We start from the raw sequence: 19,697 nt of genomic DNA on the forward strand, positions 1-19,697 counted from the left end.
CTGGGAGAAATAGATACACCAGTGTTAAATTCCACAGGTGGCGTGAAGCATCCATATCCTCTGAACTTGAAAACTTGTCTTTGGACAGAAAACTTTGACAAAGATGGAGTTGAGAGGAATGGCTAGAAGATGAATTTCCCTAATTGTCATGTTTTGCTAAATCTGAGCAAAAAAGACAACTTAGCTTCTTCCTCCTGTTCCTGGTAAAAGTACTTAGGGTTGCAGATATTCTTTTTAAATACAGCTCTCTGTGTCATCAGTATGCTTTGGCAATTGGCTGGACCTGGGCAGCTGGCTACGCTCACAATTTTCACAACTAGCCACATTAGCAACAACTTCTGCTGTCATTGGCCTTTGTAGCCGTAAGACACAAATTGAAATTCCAAGATGAAATCTGCAATGAGCCTCTAAAGAAGGTCCCACCGAGATTCGAACTCGGATCGCTGGATTCAAAGTCCAGAGTGCTAACCATTACACCATGGAACCCTTGGGGCATGCTCAACTGCTCTCTATTTTGCTGGATACATATGTCCGTAGGTTAAGCCCCCTATCCCTTTAACTCCATTACATTTGAATCTTAAAAGAACTTAACCTGAGACCAACTCCAGAACATGTTGCATACCAGGGGGAGAGAAAAGGTCAAAAAGACCTCTCCAAGTCAAAACTAATGTATCTGCTGCAGGTTTGCCTGGTAGTGGCCTTTAGGAGATAACAAATGATCTGTGATTAGCACATCTGGGTGGCTGGCTACGCTCACTATTTTCACAACCAGCCACGTTAGCAACAACTTCTGCTGTCACTGGCCTTTGTGGCCGTAAGAAACAAATTGAAATTCCAAGATGAAATCTGCAATGAGACTCTGATGAAGGTTCCACCGAGATTTGATCTCGGATCACTGGATTCAAAGTCCAGAGTGCTAACCATTACACCATGGAACCCTTGGGGCATGCTCAACTGCTCTCTATTTTGCTGGATACATATGTCCGTAGGTTAAGCCCCCTATCCCTTTAACTCCATTAAAATTGAATCTTAAAAGAACTTAACCTGATACCAACTCCAGAACATGTTGCATACCAGGGGGAGACAAAAGGTCAAAAAGACCTCTCCAAGGCAAAACTAAAGTATCTGCTGCAGGTTTGCCTGGTAGTGGCCTATAGGAGATAACAAATGATCTGTGATTAGCACATCTGGGTGGCTGGCTACGCTCACTATTTTCACAACCAGCCACATTAGCAACAACTTCTGCTGTCATTGGCCTTTGTGGCCGTAAGACACAAATTGAAATTCCAAGATGAAATCTGCAATGAGCCTCTAAAGAAGGTCCCACCGAGGTTTGAACTTGGATCGCTGGATTTAAAGTGCAGAGTGCTAACCATTACACCATGGAACCCTTGGGGCATGCTCAACTGCTCTCTATTTTGCTGGATACATATGTCCGTAGGTTAAGCCCCCTATCCCTTTAACTCCATTACATTTGAATCTTAAAAGAACTTAACCTGAGACCAACTCCAGAACATGTTGCATACCAGGGGGAGAGAAAAGGTCAAAAAGACCTCTCCAAGTCAAAACTAATGTATCTGCTGCAGGTTTGCCTGGTAGTGGCCTTTAGGAGATAACAAATGATCTGTGATTAGCACACCGGGCTCGCTGGCCTACGCCTTTCAAAACTACTGGCCCGCAGATGTATTCTTTGCAGGACAAGAGTTCAGGAACTGTTTATGATGGAGGAGGTCTAGAGATGGTGCAAGCATAATTGGAGTTTCTGGAGTGAGTAATGGGAGAACAGGAAATCAAGGCCTTTGGGGCCAAAATGGGATGCTGGCAATCACTGTGGAAGAGTAGAGATGAGGCCTGTTGAGAACTTTGAAGATGCAAGAAACTGGGAGAAATAGATACACCAGTGTTAAATTCCACAGGTGGCGTGAAGCATCCATATCCTCTGAACTTGAAAACTTGTCTTTGGACAGAAAACTTTGACAAAGATGGAGTTGAGAGGAATGGCTAGAAGATGAATTTCCCTAATTGTCATGTTTTGCTAAATCTGAGCAAAAAAGACAACTTAGCTTCTTCCTCCTGTTCCTGGTAAAAGTACTTAGGGTTGCAGATATTCTTTTTAAATACAGCTCTCTGTGTCATCAGTATGCTTTGGCAATTGGCTGGACCTGGGCAGCTGGCTACGCTCACAATTTTCACAACTAGCCACATTAGCAACAACTTCTGCTGTCATTGGCCTTTGTAGCCGTAAGACACAAATTGAAATTCCAAGATGAAATCTGCAATGAGCCTCTAAAGAAGGTCCCATCGAGATACGAACTTGGATCGCTGGATTCAAAGTGCAGAGTGCTAACAATTACACCATGGAACCCTTGGGGCATGCTCAACTGCTCTCTATTTTGCTGGATACATATGTCCGTAGGTTAAGCCCCCTATCCCTTTAACTCCATTACATTTGAATCTTAAAAGAACTTAACCTGAGACCAACTCCAGAACATGTTGCATACCAGGGGGAGAGAAAAGGTCAAAAAGACCTCTCCAAGGCAAAACTAATGTATCTGCTGCAAGTTTGCCTGGTGGTGGGCTTTAGGAGAGAACAAATGATCTGTGATTAGCACACTGGGCTCGCTGTCCTACGCCTTTCAAAACTGCTGGCCCGCAGATGTATTCTTTGCAGGACAAGACTTCAGGAACTGTTTATGATGGAGGAGGTCCAGAGATGGTGCAAGCATAATTGGAGTTTCTGGAGTGAGTAATGGGAGAACAGGAAATCAAGGCCTTTGGGGGCAAAATGGGATGCTGGCAATCACTGTGGAAGAGTAGAGATGAGGCCTGTTGAGAACTTTGAAGATGCAAGAAACTGGGAGAAATAGATACACCAGTGTTAAATTCCACAGGTGGCGTGAAGCATCCATATCCTCTGAACTTGAAAACTTGTCTTTGGACAGAAAACTTTGACAAAGATGGAGTTGAGAGGAATGGCTAGAAGATGAATTTCCCTAATTGTCATGTTTTGCTAAATCTGAGCAAAAAAGACAACTTAGCTTCTTCCTCCTGTTCCTGGTAAAAGTACTTAGGGTTGCAGATATTCTTTTTAAATACAGCTCTCTGTGTCATCAGTATGCTTTGGCAATTGGCTGGACCTGGGCAGCTGGCTACGCTCACAATTTTCACAACTAGCCACATTAGCAACAACTTCTGCTGTCATTGGCCTTTGTAGCCGTAAGACACAAATTGAAATTCCAAGATGAAATTTGCAATGAGCCTCTAAAGAAGGTCCCACCGAGATTCGAACTCGGATCACTGGATTCAAAGTCCAGAGTGCTAACCATTACACCATGGAACCCTTGGGGCATGCTCAACTGCTCTCTATTTTGCTGGATACATATGTCCGTAGGTTAAGCCCCCTATCCCTTTAACTCCATTAAAATTGAATCTTAAAAGAACTTAACCTGATACCAACTCCAGAAAATGTTGCATACCAGGGGGAGACAAAAGGTCAAAAAGACCTCTCCAAGGCAAAACTAATGTATCTGCTGCAGGTTTGCCTGGTAGTGGCCTATAGGAGATAACAAATGATCTGTGATTAGCACATCTGGGTGGCTGGCTACGCTCACTATTTTCACAACCAGCCACATTAGCAACAACTTCTGCTGTCATTGGCCTTTGTGGCCGTAAGACACAAATTGAAATTCCAAGATGAAATCTACAATGAGCCTATAAAGAAGGTCCCACCGAGATTCGAACTCGGATCGCTGGATTCAAAGTCCAGAGTGCTAACCATTACACCATGGAACCCTTGGGGCATGCTCAACTGCTCTCTATTTTGCTGGATACATATGTCCGTAGGTTAAGCCCCCTATCCCTTTAACTCCATTACATTTGAATCTTAAAAGAACTTAACCTGAGACCAACTCCAGAACATGTTGCATACCAGGGGGAGAGAAAAGGTCAAAAAGACCTCTCCAAGTCAAAACTAATCTATCTGCTGCAGGTTTGCCTGGTAGTGGCCTTTAGGAGATAACAAATGATCTGTGATTAGCACATCTGGGTGGCTGGCTACGCTCACTATTTTCACAACCAGCCACGTTAGCAACAACTTCTGCTGTCACTGGCCTTTGTGGCCGTAAGAAACAAATTGAAATCTGCAATGAGACTCTGATGAAGGTTCCACCGAGATTTGATCTCGGATCACTGGATTCAAAGTCCAGAGTGCTAACCATTACACCATGGAACCCTTGGGCATGCTCAACTGCTCTCTATTTTGCTGTATACATATGTCCGTAGGTTAAGCCCCCAATCCCTTTAACTCCATTAAAATTGAATCTTAAAAGAACTTAACCTGAGACCAACTCCAGAACATGTTGCATACCAGGGGGAGAGAAAAGGTCAAAAAGACCTCTCCAAGGCAAAACTAATGTATCTGCTGCAAGTTTGCCTGGTGGTGGGCTTTAGGAGAGAACAAATGATCTGTGATTAGCACACTGGGCTCGCTGTCCTACGCCTTTCAAAACTGCTGGCCCGCAGATGTATTCTTTGCAGGACAAGAGTTCAGGAACTGTTTATGATGAAGGAGGTCCAGAGATGGTGCAAGCATAATTGGAGTTTCTGGAGTGAGTAATGGGAGAACAGGAAATCAAGGCCTTTGGGGCCAAAATGGGATGCTGGCAATCACTGTGGAAGAGTAGAGATGAGGCCTCTTGAGAACTTTGAAGATGCAAGAAACTGGGAGAAATAGATACACCAGTGTTAAATTCCACAGGTGGCGTGAAGCATCCATATCCTCTGAACTTGAAAACTTGTCTTTGGACAGAAAACTTTGACAAAGATGGAGTTGAGAGGAATGGCTAGAAGATGAATTTCCCTAATTGTCATGTTTTGCTAAATCTGAGCAAAAAAGACAACTTAGCTTCTTCCTCCTGTTCCTGGTAAAAGTACTTAGGGTTGCAGATATTCTTTTTAAATACAGCTCTCTGTGTCATCAGTATGCTTTGGCAATTGGCTGGACCTGGGCAGCTGGCTACGCTCACAATTTTCACAACTAGCCACATTAGCAACAACTTCTGCTGTCATTGGCCTTTGTGGCCGTAAGACACAAATTGAAATTCCAAGATGAAATCTACAATGAGCCTCTAAAGAAGGTCCCACCGAGATTCGAACTCAGATCGCTGGATTCAAAGTCCAGAGTGCTAACCATTACACCATGGAACCCTTGGGGCATGCTCAACTGCTCTCTATTTTGCTGGATACATATGTCCGTAGGTTAAGCCCCCTATCCCTTTAACTCCATTACATTTGAATCTTAAAAGAACTTAACCTGAGACCAACTCCAGAACATGTTGCATACCAGGGGGAGAGAAAAGGTCAAAAAGACCTCTCCAAGTCAAAACTAATGTATCTGCTGCAGGTTTGCCTGGTAGTGGCCTTTAGGAGATAACAAATGATCTGTGATTAGCACATCTGGGTGGCTGGCTACGCTCACTATTTTCACAACCAGCCACGTTAGCAACAACTTCTGCTGTCACTGGCCTTTGTGGCCGTAAGAAACAAATTGAAATTCCAAGATGAAATCTGCAATGAGACTCTGATGAAGGTTCCACCGAGATTCGATCTCGGATCACTGGATTCAAAGTCCAGAGTGCTAACCATTACACCATGGAACCCTTGGGCATGCTCAACTGCTCTCTATTTTGCTGTATACATATGTCCGTAGGTTAAGCCCCCTATCCCTTTAACTCCATTAAAATTGAATCTTAAAAGAACTTAACCTGAGACCAACTCCAGAACATGTTGCATACCAGGGGGAGAGAAAAGGTCAAAAAGACCTCTCCAAGGCAAAACTAATGTATCTGCTGCAAGTTTGCCTGGTGGTGGGCTTTAGGAGAGAACAAATGATCTGTGATTAGCACACTGGGCTCGCTGTCCTACGCCTTTCAAAACTGCTGGCCCGCAGATGTATTCTTTGCAGGACAAGAGTTCAGGAACTGTTTATGATGAAGGAGGTCCAGAGATGGTGCAAGCATAATTGGAGTTTCTGGAGTGAGTAATGGGAGAACAGGAAATCAAGGCCTTTGGGGCCAAAATGGGATGCTGGCAATCACTGTGGAAGAGTAGAGATGAGGCCTGTTGAGAACTTTGAAGATGCAAGAAACTGGGAGAAATAGATACACCAGTGTTAAATTCCACAGGTGGCGTGAAGCATCCATATCCTCTGAACTTGAAAACTTGTCTTTGGACAGAAAACTTTGACAAAGATGGAGTTGAGAGGAATGTCTAGAAGATGAATTTCCCTAATTGTCATGTTTTGCTAAATCTGAGCAAAAAAGACAACTTAGCTTCTTCCTCCTGTTCCTGGTAAAAGTACTTAGGGTTGCAGATATTCTTTTTAAATACAGCTCTCTGTGTCATCAGTATGCTTTGGCAATTGGCTGGACCTGGGCAGCTGGCTACGCTCACAATTTTCACAACTAGCCACATTAGCAACAACTTCTGCTGTCATTGGCCTTTGTAGCCGTAAGACACAAATTGAAATTCCAAGATGAAATCTGCAATGAGCCTCTAAAGAAGGTCCCACCGAGATTCGAACTCGGATCGCTGGATTCAAAGTCCAGAGTGCTAACCATTACACCATGGAACCCTTGGGGCATGCTCAACTGCTCTCTATTTTGCTGGATACATATGTCCGTAGGTTAAGCCCCCTATCCCTTTAACTCCATTAAAATTGAATCTTAAAAGAACTTAACCTGAGACCAACTCCAGAACATGTTGCATACCAGGGGGAGAGAAAAGGTCAAAAAGACCTCTCCAAGGCAAAACTAATGTATCTGCTGCAGGTTTGCCTGGTAGTGGCCTATAGGAGATAACAAATGATCTGTGATTAGCACATCTGGGTGGCTGGCTACGCTCACTATTTTCACAACCAGCCACATTAGCAACAACTTCTGCTGTCATTGGCCTTTGTGGCCGTAAGACACAAATTGAAATTCCAAGATGAAATCTACAATGAGCCTCTAAGGAAGGTCCCACCGAGATTCGAACTCGGATCGCTGGATTCAAAGTCCAGAGTGGAACCCTTGGGGCATGCTCAACTGCTCTCTATTTTGCTGGATACATATGTCCGTAGGTTAAGCCCCCTATCCCTTTAACTCCATTACATTTGAATCTTAAAAGAACTTAACCTGAGACCAACTCCAGAACATGTTGCATACCAGGGGGAGAGAAAAGGTCAAAAAGACCTCTCCAAGTCAAAACTAATGTATCTGCTGCAGGTTTGCCTGGTAGTGGCCTTTAGGAGAGAACAAATGATCTGTGATTAGCACACTGGGCTCGCTGTCCTACGCCTTTCAAAACTGCTGGCCCGCAGATGTATTCTTTGCAGGACAAGAGTTCAGGAACTGTTTATGATGAAGGAGGTCCAGAGATGGTGCAAGCATAATTGGAGTTTCTGGAGTGAGTAATGGGAGAACAGGAAATCAAGGCCTTTGGGGCCAAAATGGGATGCTGGCAATCACTGTGGAAGAGTAGAGATGAGGCCTGTTGAGAACTTTGAAGATGCAAGAAACTGGGAGAAATAGATACACCAGTGTTAAATTCCACAGGTGGCGTGAAGCATCCATATCCTCTGAACTTGAAAACTTGTCTTTGGACAGAAAACTTTGACAAAGATGGAGTTGAGAGGAATGGCTAGAAGATGAATTTCCCTAATTGTCATGTTTTGCTAAATCTGAGCAAAAAAGACAACTTAGCTTCTTCCTCCTGTTCCTGGTAAAAGTACTTAGGGTTGCAGATATTCTTTTTAAATACAGCTCTCTGTGTCATCAGTATGCTTTGGCAATTGGCTGGACCTGGGCAGCTGGCTACGCTCACAATTTTCACAACTAGCCACATTAGCAACAACTTCTGCTGTCATTGGCCTTTGTGGCCGTAAGACACAAATTGAAATTCCAAGATGAAATCTACAATGAGCCTCTAAAGAAGGTCCCACCGAGATTCGAACTCAGATCGCTGGATTCAAAGTCCAGAGTGCTAACCATTACACCATGGAACCCTTGGGGCATGCTCAACTGCTCTCTATTTTGCTGGATACATATGTCCGTAGGTTAAGCCCCCTATCCCTTTAACTCCATTACATTTGAATCTTAAAAGAACTTAACCTGAGACCAACTCCAGAACATGTTGCATACCAGGGGGAGAGAAAAGGTCAAAAAGACCTCTCCAAGTCAAAACTAATGTATCTGCTGCAGGTTTGCCTGGTAGTGGCCTTTAGGAGATAACAAATGATCTGTGATTAGCACATCTGGGTGGCTGGCTACGCTCACTATTTTCACAACCAGCCACGTTAGCAACAACTTCTGCTGTCACTGGCCTTTGTGGCCGTAAGAAACAAATTGAAATTCCAAGATGAAATCTGCAATGAGACTCTGATGAAGGTTCCACCGAGATTCGATCTCGGATCACTGGATTCAAAGTCCAGAGTGCTAACCATTACACCATGGAACCCTTGGGCATGCTCAACTGCTCTCTATTTTGCTGTATACATATGTCCGTAGGTTAAGCCCCCTATCCCTTTAACTCCATTAAAATTGAATCTTAAAAGAACTTAACCTGAGACCAACTCCAGAACATGTTGCATACCAGGGGGAGAGAAAAGGTCAAAAAGACCTCTCCAAGGCAAAACTAATGTATCTGCTGCAAGTTTGCCTGGTGGTGGGCTTTAGGAGAGAACAAATGATCTGTGATTAGCACACTGGGCTCGCTGTCCTACGCCTTTCAAAACTGCTGGCCCGCAGATGTATTCTTTGCAGGACAAGAGTTCAGGAACTGTTTATGATGAAGGAGGTCCAGAGATGGTGCAAGCATAATTGGAGTTTCTGGAGTGAGTAATGGGAGAACAGGAAATCAAGGCCTTTGGGGCCAAAATGGGATGCTGGCAATCACTGTGGAAGAGTAGAGATGAGGCCTGTTGAGAACTTTGAAGATGCAAGAAACTGGGAGAAATAGATACACCAGTGTTAAATTCCACAGGTGGCGTGAAGCATCCATATCCTCTGAACTTGAAAACTTGTCTTTGGACAGAAAACTTTGACAAAGATGGAGTTGAGAGGAATGTCTAGAAGATGAATTTCCCTAATTGTCATGTTTTGCTAAATCTGAGCAAAAAAGACAACTTAGCTTCTTCCTCCTGTTCCTGGTAAAAGTACTTAGGGTTGCAGATATTCTTTTTAAATACAGCTCTCTGTGTCATCAGTATGCTTTGGCAATTGGCTGGACCTGGGCAGCTGGCTACGCTCACAATTTTCACAACTAGCCACATTAGCAACAACTTCTGCTGTCATTGGCCTTTGTAGCCGTAAGACACAAATTGAAATTCCAAGATGAAATCTGCAATGAGCCTCTAAAGAAGGTCCCACCGAGATTCGAACTCGGATCGCTGGATTCAAAGTCCAGAGTGCTAACCATTACACCATGGAACCCTTGGGGCATGCTCAACTGCTCTCTATTTTGCTGGATACATATGTCCGTAGGTTAAGCCCCCTATCCCTTTAACTCCATTAAAATTGAATCTTAAAAGAACTTAACCTGAGACCAACTCCAGAACATGTTGCATACCAGGGGGAGAGAAAAGGTCAAAAAGACCTCTCCAAGGCAAAACTAATGTATCTGCTGCAGGTTTGCCTGGTAGTGGCCTATAGGAGATAACAAATGATCTGTGATTAGCACATCTGGGTGGCTGGCTACGCTCACTATTTTCACAACCAGCCACATTAGCAACAACTTCTGCTGTCATTGGCCTTTGTGGCCGTAAGACACAAATTGAAATTCCAAGATGAAATCTACAATGAGCCTCTAAGGAAGGTCCCACCGAGATTCGAACTCGGATCGCTGGATTCAAAGTCCAGAGTGGAACCCTTGGGGCATGCTCAACTGCTCTCTATTTTGCTGGATACATATGTCCGTAGGTTAAGCCCCCTATCCCTTTAACTCCATTACATTTGAATCTTAAAAGAACTTAACCTGAGACCAACTCCAGAACATGTTGCATACCAGGGGGAGAGAAAAGGTCAAAAAGACCTCTCCAAGTCAAAACTAATGTATCTGCTGCAGGTTTGCCTGGTAGTGGCCTTTAGGAGAGAACAAATGATCTGTGATTAGCACACTGGGCTCGCTGTCCTACGCCTTTCAAAACTGCTGGCCCGCAGATGTATTCTTTGCAGGACAAGAGTTCAGGAACTGTTTATGATGAAGGAGGTCCAGAGATGGTGCAAGCATAATTGGAGTTTCTGGAGTGAGTAATGGGAGAACAGGAAATCAAGGCCTTTGGGGCCAAAATGGGATGCTGGCAATCACTGTGGAAGAGTAGAGATGAGGCCTGTTGAGAACTTTGAAGATGCAAGAAACTGGGAGAAATAGATACACCAGTGTTAAATTCCACAGGTGGCGTGAAGCATCCATATCCTCTGAACTTGAAAACTTGTCTTTGGACAGAAAACTTTGACAAAGATGGAGTTGAGAGGAATGGCTAGAAGATGAATTTCCCTAATTGTCATGTTTTGCTAAATCTGAGCAAAAAAGACAACTTAGCTTCTTCCTCCTGTTCCTGGTAAAAGTACTTAGGGTTGCAGATATTCTTTTTAAATACAGCTCTCTGTGTCATCAGTATGCTTTGGCAATTGGCTGGACCTGGGCAGCTGGCTACGCTCACAATTTTCACAACTAGCCACATTAGCAACAACTTCTGCTGTCATTGGCCTTTGTAGCCGTAAGACACAAATTGAAATTCCAAGATGAAATCTGCAATGAGCCTCTAAAGAAGGTCCCACCGAGATTCGAACTCGGATCGCTGGATTCAAAGTCCAGAGTGCTAACCATTACACCATGGAACCCTTGGGGCATGCTCAACTGCTCTCTATTTTGCTGGATACATATGTCCGTAGGTTAAGCCCCCTATCCCTTTAACTCCATTACATTTGAATCTTAAAAGAACTTAACCTGAGACAAACTCCAGAACATGTTGCATACCAGGGGGAGAGAAAAGGTCAAAAAGACCTCTCCAAGTCAAAACTAATGTATCTGCTGCAGGTTTGCCTGGTAGTGGCCTTTAGGAGATAACAAATGATCTGTGATTAGCACATCTGGGTGGCTGGCTACGCTCACTATTTTCACAACCAGCCACGTTAGCAACAACTTCTGCTGTCACTGGCCTTTGTGGCCGTAAGAAACAAATTGAAATTCCAAGATGAAATCTGCAATGAGACTCTGATGAAGGTTCCACCGAGATTTGATCTCGGATCACTGGATTCAAAGTCCAGAGTGCTAACCATTACACCATGGAACCCTTGGGCATGCTCTACTGCTCTCTATTTTGCTGTATACATATGTCCGTAGGTTAAGCCCCCTATCCCTTTAACTCCATTAAAATTGAATCTTAAAAGAACTTAACCTGAGACCAACTCCAGAACATGTTGCATACCAGGGGGAGAGAAAAGGTCAAAAAGACCTCTCCAAGGCAAAACTAATGTATCTGCTGCAAGTTTGCCTGGTGGTGGGCTTTAGGAGAGAACAAATGATCTGTGATTAGCACACTGGGCTCGCTGGCCTACGCCTTTCAAAACTGCTGGCCCGCAGATGTATTCTTTGCAGGACAAGAGTTCAGGAACTGTTTATGATGGAGGAGGTCTAGAGATGGTGCAAGCATAATTGGAGTTTCTGGAGTGAGTAATGGGAGAACAGGAAATCAAGGCCTTTGGGGCCAAAATGGGATGCTGGCAATCACTGTGGAAGAGTAGAGATGAGGCCTGTTGAGAACTTTGAAGATGCAAGAAACTGGGAGAAATAGATACACCAGTGTTAAATTCCACAGGTGGCGTGAAGCATCCATATCCTCTGAACTTGAAAACTTGTCTTTGGACAGAAAACTTTGACAAAGATGGAGTTGAGAGGAATGGCTAGAAGATGAATTTCCCTAATTGTCATGTTTTGCTAAATCTGAGCAAAAAAGACAACTTAGCTTCTTCCTCCTGTTCCTGGTAAAAGTACTTAGGGTTGCAGATATTCTTTTTAAATACAGCTCTCTGTGTCATCAGTATGCTTTGGCAATTGGCTGGACCTGGGCAGCTGGCTACGCTCACAATTTTCACAACTAGCCACATTAGCAACAACTTCTGCTGTCATTGGCCTTTGTAGCCGTAAGACACAAATTGAAATTCCAAGATGAAATCTGCAATGAGCCTCTAAAGAAGGTCCCACCGAGATTCGAACTCGGATCGCTGGATTCAAAGTCCAGAGTGCTAACCATTACACCATGGAACCCTTGGGCATGCTCAACTGCTCTCTATTTTGCTGTATACATATGTCCGTAGGTTAAGCCCCCTATCCCTTTAACTCCATTAAAATTGAATCTTAAAAGAACTTAACCTGAGACCAACTCCAGAACATGTTGCATACCAGGGGGAGAGAAAAGGTCAAAAAGACCTCTCCAAGGCAAAACTAATGTATCTGCTGCAAGTTTGCCTGGTGGTGGGCTTTAGGAGAGAACAAATGATCTGTGATTAGCACACTGGGCTCGCTGTCCTACGCCTTTCAAAACTGCTGGCCCGCAGATGTATTCTTTGCAGGACAAGAGTTCAGGAACTGTTTATGATGGAGGAGGTCTAGAGATGGTGCAAGCATAATTGGAGTTTCTGGAGTGAGTAATGGGAGAACAGGAAATCAAGGCCTTTGGGGCCAAAATGGGATGCTGGCAATCACTGTGGAAGAGTAGAGATGAGGCCTGTTGAGAACTTTGAAGATGCAAGAAACTGGGAGAAATAGATACACCAGTGTTAAATTCCACAGGTGGCGTGAAGCATCCATATCCTCTGAACTTGAAAACTTGTCTTTGGACAGAAAACTTTGACAAAGATGGAGTTGAGAGGAATGGCTAGAAGATGAATTTCCCTAATTGTCATGTTTTGCTAAATCTGAGCAAAAAAGACAACTTAGCTTCTTCCTCCTGTTCCTGGTAAAAGTACTTAGGGTTGCAGATATTCTTTTTAAATACAGCTCTCTGTGTCATCAGTATGCTTTGGCAATTGGCTGGACCTGGGCAGCTGGCTACGCTCACAATTTTCACAACTAGCCACATTAGCAACAACTTCTGCTGTCATTGGCCTTTGTAGCCGTAAGACACAAATTGAAATTCCAAGATGAAATCTGCAATGAGCCTCTAAAGAAGGTCCCACCGAGATTCGAACTCGGATCGCTGGATTCAAAGTCCAGAGTGCTAACCATTACACCATGGAACCTTGGGGCATGCTCAACTGCTCTCTATTTTGCTGGATACATATGTCCGTAGGTTAAGCCCCCTATCCCTTTAACTCCATTACATTTGAATCTTAAAAGAACTTAACCTGAGACTAACTCCAGAACATGTTGCATACCAGGGGGAGAGAAAAGGTCAAAAAGACCTCTCCAAGTCAAAACTAATGTATCTGCTGCAGGTTTGCCTGGTAGTGGCATTTAGGAGATAACAAATGATCTGTGATTAGCACATCTGGGTGGCTGGCTACGCTCACTATTTTCACAACCAGCCACGTTAGCAACAACTTCTGCTGTCACTGGCCTTTGTGGCCGTAAGAAACAAATTGAAATTCCAAGATGAAATCTGCAATGAGACTCTGATGAAGGTTCCACCGAGATTTGATCTCGGATCACTGGATTCAAAGTCCAGAGTGCTAACCATTACACCATGGAACCCTTGGGCATGCTCTACTGCTCTCTATTTTGCTGTATACATATGTCCGTAGGTTAAGCCCCCATCCCTTTAACTCCATTAAAATTGAATCTTAAAAGAACTTAACCTGAGACCAACTCCAGAACATGTTGCATACCAGGGGGAGAGAAAAAGTCAAAAAGACCTCTCCAAGGCAAAACTAATGTATCTGCTGCAAGTTTGCCTGGTGGTGGGCTTTAGGAGAGAACAAATGATCTGTGATTAGCACACTGGGCTCGCTGGCCTACGCCTTTCAAAACTGCTGGCCCGCAGATGTATTCTTTGCAGGACAAGAGTTCAGGAACTGTTTATGATGGAGGAGGTCTAGAGATGGTGCAAGCATAATTGGAGTTTCTGGAGTGAGTAATGGGAGAACAGGAAATCAAGGCCTTTTGGGCCAAAATGGGATGCTGGCAATCACTGTGGAAGAGTAGAGATGAGGCCTGTTGAGAACTTTGAAGATGCAAGAAACTGGGAGAAATAGATACACCAGTGTTAAATTCCACAGGTGGCGTGAAGCATCCATATCCTCTGAACTTGAAAACTTGTCTTTGGACAGAAAACTTTGACAAAGATGGAGTTGAGAGGAATGGCTAGAAGATGAATTTCCCTAATTGTCATGTTTTGCTAAATCTGAGCAAAAAAGACAACTTAGCTTCTTCCTCCTGTTCCTGGTAAAAGTACTTAGGGTTGCAGATATTCTTTTTAAATACAGCTCTCTGTGTCATCAGTATGCTTTGGCAATTGGCTGGACCTGGGCAGCTGGCTACGCTCACAATTTTCACAACTAGCCACATTAGCAACAACTTCTGCTGTCATTGGCCTTTGTAGCCGTAAGACACAAATTGAAATTCCAAGATGAAATCTGCAATGAGCCTCTAAAGAAGGTCCCACCGAGATTCGAACTCGGATCGCTGGATTCAAAGTCCAGAGTGCTAACCATTACACCATGGAACCCTTGGGCATGCTCAACTGCTCTCTATTTTGCTGTATACATATGTCCGTAGGTTAAGCCCCCTATCCCTTTAACTCCATTAAAATTGAATCTTAAAAGAACTTAACCTGAGACCAACTCCAGAACATGTTGCATACCAGGGGGAGAGAAAAGGTCAAAAAGACCTCTCCAAGTCAAAACTAATGTATCTGCTGCAGGTTTGCCTGGTAGTGGCATTTAGGAGATAACAAATTGATCTGTGATTAGCACATCTGGGTGGCTGGCTACGCTCACTATTTTCACAACCAGCCACGTTAGCAACAACTTCTGCTGTCACTGGCCTTTGTGGCCGTAAGAAACAAATTGAAATTCCAAGATGAAATCTGCAATGAGACTCTGATGAAGGTTCCACCGAGATTTGATCTCGGATCACTGGATTCAAAGTCCAGAGTGCTAACCATTACACCATGGAACCCTTGGGCATGCTCTACTGCTCTCTATTTTGCTGTATACATATGTCCGTAGGTTAAGCCCCCATCCCTTTAACTCCATTAAAATTGAATCTTAAAAGAACTTAACCTGAGACCAACTCCAGAACATGTTGCATACCAGGGGGAGAGAAAAGGTCAAAAAGACCTCTCCAAGGCAAAACTAATGTATCTGCTGCAAGTTTGCCTGGTGGTGGGCTTTAGGAGAGAACAAATGATCTGTGATTAGCACACTGGGCTCGCTGGCCTACGCCTTTCAAAACTGCTGGCCCGCAGATGTATTCTTTGCAGGACAAGAGTTCAGGAACTGTTTATGATGGAGGAGGTCTAGAGATGGTGCAAGCATAATTGGAGTTTCTGGAGTGAGTAATGGGAGAACAGGAAATCAAGGCCTTTGGGGCCAAAATGGGATGCTGGCAATCACTGTGGAAGAGTAGAGATGAGGCCTGTTGAGAACTTTGAAGATGCAAGAAACTGGGAGAAATAGATACACCAGTGTTAAATTCCACAGGTGGCGTGAAGCATCCATATCCTCTGAACTTGAAAACTTGTCTTTGGACAGAAAACTTTGACAAAGATGGAGTTGAGAGGAATGGCTAGAAGATGAATTTCCCTAATTGTCATGTTTTGCTAAATCTGAGCAAAAAATACAACTTAGCTTCTTCCTCCTGTTCCTGGTAAAAGTACTTAGGGTTGCAGATATTCTTTTTAAATACAGCTCTCTGTGTCATCAGTATGCTTTGGCAATTGGCTGGACCTGGGCAGCTGGCTACGCTCACAATTTTCACAACTAGCCACATTAGCAACAACTTCTGCTGTCATTGGCCTTTGTAGCCGTAAGACACAAATTGAAATTCCAAGATGAAATCTGCAATGAGCCTCTAAAGAAGGTCCCACCGAGATTCGAACTCGGATCGCTGGATTCAAAGTCCAGAGTGCTAACCATTACACCATGGAACCCTTGGGCATGCTCAACTGCTCTCTATTTTGCTGTATACATATGTCCGTAGGTTAAGCCCCCTATCCCTTTAACTCCATTAAAATTGAATCTTAAAAGAACTTAACCTGAGACCAACTCCAGAACATGTTGCATACCAGGGGGAGAGAAAAGGTCAAAAAGACCTCTCCAAGGCAAAACTAATGTATCTGCTGCAAGTTTGCCTGGTGGTGGGCTTTAGGAGAGAACAAATGATCTGTGATTAGCACACTGGGCTCGCTGTCCTACGCCTTTCAAAACTGCTGGCCCGCAGATGTATTCTTTGCAGGACAAGAGTTCAGGAACTGTTTATGATGGAGGAGGTCTAGAGATGGTGCAAGCATAATTGGAGTTTCTGGAGTGAGTAATGGGAGAACAGGAAATCAAGGCCTTTGGGGCCAAAATGGGATGCTGGCAATCACTGTGGAAGAGTAGAGATGAGGCCTGTTGAGAACTTTGAAGATGCAAGAAACTGGGAGAAATAGATACACCAGTGTTAAATTCCACAGGTGGCGTGAAGCATCCATATCCTCTGAACTTGAAAACTTGTCTTTGGACAGAAAACTTTGACAAAGATGGAGTTGAGAGGAATGGCTAGAAGATGAATTTCCCTAATTGTCATGTTTTGCTAAATCTGAGCAAAAAAGACAACTTTGCTTCTTCCTCCTGTTCCTGGTAAAAGTACTTAGGGTTGCAGATATTCTTTTTAAATACAGCTCTCTGTGTCATCAGTATGCTTTGGCAATTGGCTGGACCTGGGCAGCTGGCTACGCTCACAATTTTCACAACTAGCCACATTAGCAACAACTTCTGCTGTCATTGGCCTTTGTAGCCGTAAGACACAAATTGAAATTCCAAGATGAAATCTGCAATGAGCCTCTAAAGAAGGTCCCACCGAGATTCGAACTCGGATCGCTGGATTCAAAGTCCAGAGTGCTAACCATTACACCATGGAACCCTTGGGCATGCTCAACTGCTCTCTATTTTGCTGTATACATATGTCCGTAGGTTAAGCCCCCTATCCCTTTAACTCCATTAAAATTGAATCTTAAAAGAACTTAACCTGAGACCAACTCCAGAACATGTTGCATACCAGGGGGAGAGAAAAGGTCAAAAAGACCTCTCCAAGTCAAAACTAATGTATCTGGTGCAAGTTTGCCTGGTGGTGGGCTTTAGGAGAGAACAAATGATCTGTGATTAGCACACTGGGCTCGCTGTCCTACGCCTTTCAAAACTGCTGGCCCGCAGATGTATTCTTTGCAGGACAAGAGTTCAGGAACTGTTTATGATGGAGGAGGTCTAGAGATGGTGCAAGCATAATTGGAGTTTCTGGAGTGAGTAATGGGAGAACAGGAAATCAAGGCCTTTGGGGCCAAAATGGGATGCTGGCAATCACTGTGGAAGAGTAGAGATGAGGCCTGTTGAGAACTTTGAAGATGCAAGAAACTGGGAGAAATAGATACACCAGTGTTAAATTCCACAGGTGGCGTGAAGCATCCATATCCTCTGAACTTGAAAACTTGTCTTTGGACAGAAAACTTTGACAAAGATGGAGTTGAGAGGAATGGCTAGAAGATGAATTTCCCTAATTGTCATGTTTTGCTAAATCTGAGCAAAAAAGACAACTTTGCTTCTTCCTCCTGTTCCTGGTAAAAGTACTTAGGGTTGCAGATATTCTTTTTAAATACAGCTCTCTGTGTCATCAGTATGCTTTGGCAATTGGCTGGACCTGGGCAGCTGGCTACGCTCACAATTTTCACAACTAGCCACATTAGCAACAACTTCTGCTGTCATTGGCCTTTGTAGCCGTAAGACACAAATTGAAATTCCAAGATGAAATCTGCAATGAGCCTCTAAAGAAGGTCCCACCGAGATTCGAACTCGGATCGCTGGATTCAAAGTCCAGAGTGCTAACCATTACACCATGGAACCCTTGGGGCATGCTCAACTGCTCTCTATTTTGCTGGATACATATGTCCGTAGGTTAAGCCCCCTATCCCTTTAACTCCATTACATTTGAATCTTAAAAGAACTTAACCTGAGACTAACTCCAGAACATGTTGCATACCAGGGGGAGAGAAAAGGTCAAAAAGACCTCTCCAAGTCAAAACTAATGTATCTGCTGCAGGTTTGCCTGGTAGTGGCCTTTAGGAGATAACAAATGATCTGTGATTAGCACATCTGGGTGGCTGGCTACGCTCACTATTTTCACAACCAGCCACGTTAGCAACAACTTCTGCTGTCACTGGCCTTTGTGGCCGTAAGAAACAAATTGAAATTCCAAGATGAAATCTGCAATGAGACTCTGATGAAGGTTCCACCGAGATTTGATCTCAGATCACTGGATTCAAAGTCCAGAGTGCTAACCATTACACCATGGAACCCTTGGGCATGCTCTACTGCTCTCTATTTTGCTGTATACATATGTCCGTAGGTTAAGCCCCCTATCCCTTTAACTCCATTAAAATTGAATCTTAAAAGAACTTAACCTGAGACCAACTCCAGAACATGTTGCATACCAGGGGGAGAGAAAAGGTCAAAAAGACCTCTCCAAGGCAAAACTAATGTATCTGCTGCAAGTTTGCCTGGTGGTGGGCTTTAGGAGAGAACAAATGATCTGTGATTAGCACACTGGGCTCGCTGTCCTACGCCTTTCAAAACTGCTGGCCCGCAGATGTATTCTTTGCAGGACAAGAGTTCAGGAACTGTTTATGATGGAGGAGGTCTAGAGATGGTGCAAGCATAATTGGAGTTTCTGGAGTGAGTAATGGGAGAACAGGAAATCAAGGCCTTTGGGGCCAAAATGGGATGCTGGCAATCACTGTGGAAGAGTAGAGATGAGGCCTGTTGAGAACTTTGAAGATGCAAGAAACTGGGAGAAATAGATACACCAGTGTTAAATTCCACAGGTGGCGTGAAGCATCCATATCCTCTGAACTTGAAAACTTGTCTTTGGACAGAAAACTTTGACAAAGATGGAGTTGAGAGGAATGGCTAGAAGATGAATTTCCCTAATTGTCATGTTTTGCTAAATCTGAGCAAAAAAGACAACTTAGCTTCTTCCTCCTGTTCCTGGTAAAAGTACTTAGGGTTGCAGATATTCTTTTTAAATACAGCTCTCTGTGTCATCAGTATGCTTTGGCAATTGGCTGGACCTGGGCAGCTGGCTACGCTCACAATTTTCACAACTAGCCACATTAGCAACAACTTCTGCTGTCATTGGCCTTTGTAGCCGTAAGACACAAATTGAAATTCCAAGATGAAATCTGCAATGAGCCTCTAAAGAAGGTCCCACCGAGATTCGAACTCGGATCGCTGGATTCAAAGTCCAGAGTGCTAACCATTACACCATGGAACCCTTGGGCATGCTCAACTGCTCTCTATTTTGCTGTATACATATGTCCGTAGGTTAAGCCCCCTATCCCTTTAACTCCATTAAAATTGAATCTTAAAAGAACTTAACCTGAGACCAACTCCAGAACATGTTGCATACCAGGGGGAGAGAAAAGGTCAAAAAGACCTCTCCAAGGCAAAACTAATGTATCTGCTGCAAGT

The 19,697-nt window shown here is 43.8% G+C and overlaps 23 non-coding genes across 23 annotated transcripts; all 23 read right to left on the bottom strand.

Moving 5' to 3' along the window:
• Window positions 1-414: 414 nt before the first annotated feature.
• TRNAQ-UUG (transfer RNA glutamine (anticodon UUG)) lies at window positions 415-486 on the bottom strand. Its single transcript has one exon. It is a non-coding gene; the product is annotated as a tRNA-Gln (tRNA).
• A 380-nt stretch (window positions 487-866) lies between these two features.
• TRNAQ-UUG (transfer RNA glutamine (anticodon UUG)) lies at window positions 867-938 on the bottom strand. The gene has a single exon. It is a non-coding gene; the product is annotated as a tRNA-Gln (tRNA).
• A 2,330-nt stretch (window positions 939-3,268) lies between these two features.
• Window positions 3,269-3,340, bottom strand: TRNAQ-UUG (transfer RNA glutamine (anticodon UUG)). The gene has a single exon. It is a non-coding gene; the product is annotated as a tRNA-Gln (tRNA).
• A 380-nt stretch (window positions 3,341-3,720) lies between these two features.
• TRNAQ-UUG (transfer RNA glutamine (anticodon UUG)) lies at window positions 3,721-3,792 on the bottom strand. Its single transcript has one exon. It is a non-coding gene; the product is annotated as a tRNA-Gln (tRNA).
• Window positions 3,793-4,159: 367 nt separating this feature from the next.
• TRNAQ-UUG (transfer RNA glutamine (anticodon UUG)) lies at window positions 4,160-4,231 on the bottom strand. Its single transcript has one exon. It is a non-coding gene; the product is annotated as a tRNA-Gln (tRNA).
• A 902-nt stretch (window positions 4,232-5,133) lies between these two features.
• Window positions 5,134-5,205, bottom strand: TRNAQ-UUG (transfer RNA glutamine (anticodon UUG)). The gene has a single exon. It is a non-coding gene; the product is annotated as a tRNA-Gln (tRNA).
• A 380-nt stretch (window positions 5,206-5,585) lies between these two features.
• TRNAQ-UUG (transfer RNA glutamine (anticodon UUG)) lies at window positions 5,586-5,657 on the bottom strand. The gene has a single exon. It is a non-coding gene; the product is annotated as a tRNA-Gln (tRNA).
• Window positions 5,658-6,559: 902 nt separating this feature from the next.
• Window positions 6,560-6,631, bottom strand: TRNAQ-UUG (transfer RNA glutamine (anticodon UUG)). The gene has a single exon. It is a non-coding gene; the product is annotated as a tRNA-Gln (tRNA).
• A 1,338-nt stretch (window positions 6,632-7,969) lies between these two features.
• TRNAQ-UUG (transfer RNA glutamine (anticodon UUG)) lies at window positions 7,970-8,041 on the bottom strand. The gene has a single exon. It is a non-coding gene; the product is annotated as a tRNA-Gln (tRNA).
• A 380-nt stretch (window positions 8,042-8,421) lies between these two features.
• TRNAQ-UUG (transfer RNA glutamine (anticodon UUG)) lies at window positions 8,422-8,493 on the bottom strand. Its single transcript has one exon. It is a non-coding gene; the product is annotated as a tRNA-Gln (tRNA).
• A 902-nt stretch (window positions 8,494-9,395) lies between these two features.
• On the bottom strand, window positions 9,396-9,467 carry TRNAQ-UUG (transfer RNA glutamine (anticodon UUG)). The gene has a single exon. It is a non-coding gene; the product is annotated as a tRNA-Gln (tRNA).
• A 1,338-nt stretch (window positions 9,468-10,805) lies between these two features.
• On the bottom strand, window positions 10,806-10,877 carry TRNAQ-UUG (transfer RNA glutamine (anticodon UUG)). The gene has a single exon. It is a non-coding gene; the product is annotated as a tRNA-Gln (tRNA).
• Window positions 10,878-11,257: 380 nt separating this feature from the next.
• TRNAQ-UUG (transfer RNA glutamine (anticodon UUG)) lies at window positions 11,258-11,329 on the bottom strand. Its single transcript has one exon. It is a non-coding gene; the product is annotated as a tRNA-Gln (tRNA).
• Window positions 11,330-12,231: 902 nt separating this feature from the next.
• On the bottom strand, window positions 12,232-12,303 carry TRNAQ-UUG (transfer RNA glutamine (anticodon UUG)). The gene has a single exon. It is a non-coding gene; the product is annotated as a tRNA-Gln (tRNA).
• Window positions 12,304-13,205: 902 nt separating this feature from the next.
• On the bottom strand, window positions 13,206-13,277 carry TRNAQ-UUG (transfer RNA glutamine (anticodon UUG)). The gene has a single exon. It is a non-coding gene; the product is annotated as a tRNA-Gln (tRNA).
• A 379-nt stretch (window positions 13,278-13,656) lies between these two features.
• TRNAQ-UUG (transfer RNA glutamine (anticodon UUG)) lies at window positions 13,657-13,728 on the bottom strand. The gene has a single exon. It is a non-coding gene; the product is annotated as a tRNA-Gln (tRNA).
• A 901-nt stretch (window positions 13,729-14,629) lies between these two features.
• TRNAQ-UUG (transfer RNA glutamine (anticodon UUG)) lies at window positions 14,630-14,701 on the bottom strand. Its single transcript has one exon. It is a non-coding gene; the product is annotated as a tRNA-Gln (tRNA).
• Window positions 14,702-15,081: 380 nt separating this feature from the next.
• Window positions 15,082-15,153, bottom strand: TRNAQ-UUG (transfer RNA glutamine (anticodon UUG)). The gene has a single exon. It is a non-coding gene; the product is annotated as a tRNA-Gln (tRNA).
• Window positions 15,154-16,054: 901 nt separating this feature from the next.
• Window positions 16,055-16,126, bottom strand: TRNAQ-UUG (transfer RNA glutamine (anticodon UUG)). Its single transcript has one exon. It is a non-coding gene; the product is annotated as a tRNA-Gln (tRNA).
• Window positions 16,127-17,028: 902 nt separating this feature from the next.
• On the bottom strand, window positions 17,029-17,100 carry TRNAQ-UUG (transfer RNA glutamine (anticodon UUG)). The gene has a single exon. It is a non-coding gene; the product is annotated as a tRNA-Gln (tRNA).
• A 902-nt stretch (window positions 17,101-18,002) lies between these two features.
• TRNAQ-UUG (transfer RNA glutamine (anticodon UUG)) lies at window positions 18,003-18,074 on the bottom strand. Its single transcript has one exon. It is a non-coding gene; the product is annotated as a tRNA-Gln (tRNA).
• Window positions 18,075-18,454: 380 nt separating this feature from the next.
• TRNAQ-UUG (transfer RNA glutamine (anticodon UUG)) lies at window positions 18,455-18,526 on the bottom strand. The gene has a single exon. It is a non-coding gene; the product is annotated as a tRNA-Gln (tRNA).
• A 902-nt stretch (window positions 18,527-19,428) lies between these two features.
• TRNAQ-UUG (transfer RNA glutamine (anticodon UUG)) lies at window positions 19,429-19,500 on the bottom strand. The gene has a single exon. It is a non-coding gene; the product is annotated as a tRNA-Gln (tRNA).
• Between the last annotated feature and the right edge of the window lie 197 nt (window positions 19,501-19,697).

Source organism: Lithobates pipiens, unplaced genomic scaffold (genome assembly GCF_037356315.1).
Source record: "Lithobates pipiens isolate NorthernLeopardFrog02 unplaced genomic scaffold, aLitPip1_a1.2 Scaffold_18, whole genome shotgun sequence".
NCBI lineage: Eukaryota > Metazoa > Chordata > Amphibia > Anura > Ranidae > Lithobates > Lithobates pipiens.